A 3,134-nucleotide genomic window follows, 5' to 3' on the forward strand; every position below is an offset into this window, starting at 1 on the left:
CTAATTTATACCCCACAGGAGCAGATATATCTCAGTGTCCTTTCGTTAATGCCCATATATAGTTAGTGTGTCCCTGCAGTTTGTATTTCCCCAAGAAGGATGTCCCACACGTACTCCACAAATGAAAGGGTTACTGCTAAAATTTTTGTTGATCCTGGTCCTTTCATCTCGGCTTTGCAGAATTTAACTTTTTCCAACGCAACACTGACTTGGTTAGATACGGATACACATATGAAACCTGAAATAAAGAGATTGGCTAATATATCGTGTACCATATAAAATGTTAGATATGTCTTCAAATTATAAAGTGTATTTTCTTTTGCCTGTGGAGTGAAAGTCCAAATTGGGTACCGCAAGATGTACTACAATTTTTACAAATACATATTTTCTAAATGAGCTCTAGTTTATTTGTACTTGGTCTGGCAAGGTTTCATAGGCTTGTAAAAAATACTTTTAGGGTGAGATATTCAAAACTGTCTTTATTCTCATACAAACATAACAAATGCAAGTAGTAGAATGAAAAATTAAAGTTCAAAATGTTAAAAACTGTTGCTTCAGATTGTTTAAAATCTCAAAATGCCGTACAGTGGAATTTCAATTTGCCGTACACAGTTGTTGAAACAATTTACAATAAGCCGTACACCCTGAAAAATAATATTTGCTTTGTTTTGATGTAAATAAACAGTTTGTATCATTAACTTTGATATAAGAAGTTCAGAAATATAGTTTAAAAGGACATGCGTGTGTGAACATTACTAAATTGTTTGAAACAATTGAGAAAGCAGCTTCAAACTTTCTCAGGTAGAATTTCCTCCGGTACCAGGTGTCATGTTTTGATGAGTTTGAATAAAATGACGTTGCCAAACGCTGCGGAACGAATAAAATCTAAAAGTGTAGCATACTCTTTATGTCAGAAATACATATAGAAGACTTATGTGGACGAATTTTTTGACAAATTAAAATAAATTCCAACCTGTGTCCTGTTCAAACGTGAAGAACTCCTCGCCTCGATGGTAGCAATATCCGGTGTCGGTAACACACAGTGGTTATTATGAAGTCAAATGTACTATGACGTCATAGTTAACAGCTCTTTGCGCACAGGTAAAAGTACGGGAAATTTTCAAGTTCTTAATAAAATGCAGATATACATATGCATATATAATTAAATCTAATTGATATACATTACATCAGATTGTTAAGCTTTGGTTTTAACGCACAAATAAAATGTTTTTCTTTCTGACGTCTACTTATATCATTTCCTCCTGCTACTTTATAAAACGGAAATATCGTAAATTTCTTTTGTCCGCACACGTCTAAATGTTCACTTAATGGTATTTGTCTATACTCCGGAGTGTTAATCTGTTGCTTGTGGGTACGAACCCGGGTACGGAGGGTGTTACTGGTCTCACCTATATAATACTCACTACAGTATATATATATATATGCGATTTACTCTTAGTGTAAAATTCATGTAAGAGTTTTGTCAAAATTGCATGAAATTTTCAAAAAAAAAATCAATAAAAATACTGTTAAGAGGGGTCTGTTGGCGTGTGTAAAATTTGTCGTTTTGCCTACTCAAAGGTATGGGAATATTTTTAGAGTAATTAATTTTAGCGGACGTGGGGTATAAGCTTTTTGCAGGTTGACACTAAAAAGAATCCCCACTATTTTAGCGATAACAATTTAAGCGGATCATCATCAAAACGCCAAAATAAGCACCCCGCTAAAATAATCAGGTATACAGTATTCATGTTTAAAAGAAAATCAGAAATTTGATATTTAAAAAAAATGACAAATATATTATGTATATGCCAAAACACTTTTAGTCAGAAAATTCTGGCATAAAATGAAATACAGTGTCGATTTTTTTTTCCCAAAAAGTCGCCCGCGTGGCCCAGTGTTTAGATCGCCTGCTGTAGAGTGGGGAAGTAAGAAGCTGATCTTTGTGTCGCAGGTTCGAACCCGACTGCAGGACGTGGGGATCGGTCCTTTGGATGATACCGTAGAAACCTAGATACCCTGTCTCAGTAAGTTCTAGCACGAAAAAGGTCCCTATTGATTGCCAAGTATAATTCAACATTAGATGGTTTTCATCAGCAATTTGGGGCATCTCCATATGAGTGAAAAATTTTCGAGAGGGACGTTAAACAGCATACATACAATCATTTTTTCAAGCCATTCCAAAATTAGCTGCAGCACTGTAGCTCTCTGCTTGAGAAAATTCAGATAAAGCACAGATCCTAGCGTTGTAGAAACCTTCGATTAACACCGACGATTTTGCGTCGCTCACTACATTTTTTTTTAATTTCTTATATTTTATACTTCCACAGCTTTGAAATTTTCTATACATTAAACGTCGATGCCTGAATATATACGTACCTCTAAACACAAAAAATGGCTGTTTGTGGTCACTAACGTCGAAAGAGGATGCTTTTTAACCGACATTATGAAACTATATACAGGACTGTTTCGGACCGTTAAAAGGCAAATAAAGTATGAAGTATAAGGGTTAAATATATAAATTATTATAGGATACCATTCTAAAGGCCAGAGAAAGCTTAAACTTCACGAAAAAAATACCTGAAGTAGCGACAATCGGCGGCGTAAATCAAAAGTTTTTACAATGCTTGGATCTTTAGCTCTCTGCTTTATCTGTTCGAATTTTCCCAAGCAGAGAGCTACAGTTCTGCATCTTTTTCGAAATTAATAACCCGCGAGAGCTTTGTTTTGACGTCGTAGGTGATGCACAGACAAAGTTATGTTTATTTACCTTTACCTGAGAGATATTATTGATTTTTTACGCATTACTAAAAAGAAATGTTAATTATAGTGTTTAATTATCAATTGATAACTTTAAAGTATGAGTGAAAAACATCTAAAAATCAAAGTACTCAGAAGTACAAAGAGCCGGGCTCATTTTAAGAGTAGAATGGATTTCTTACATGAATCACTTTTATGTTTTAATGAAAAAAAAAACAAATATTTTAAAACTATCAACATAAATGATAAGACACTGACATTGAGTTTTTCAATCCTAATACCACGGCCCGATTTTGTCAGAATCAGAATTAATTTAGTACCGCAGCTGAATGTAAACAAACAGGCCAGTCTCATTCCCTCTCTTGCTTTACCTC

The sequence above is a fragment of the Saccostrea cucullata genome, unplaced genomic scaffold (genome assembly GCF_032062105.1).
Source record: "Saccostrea cucullata isolate Sc308-1 unplaced genomic scaffold, CSIRO_AGI_Scuc_v1 ctg3394, whole genome shotgun sequence".
NCBI classification, from domain to species: Eukaryota; Metazoa; Mollusca; class Bivalvia; order Ostreida; family Ostreidae; genus Saccostrea; species Saccostrea cuccullata.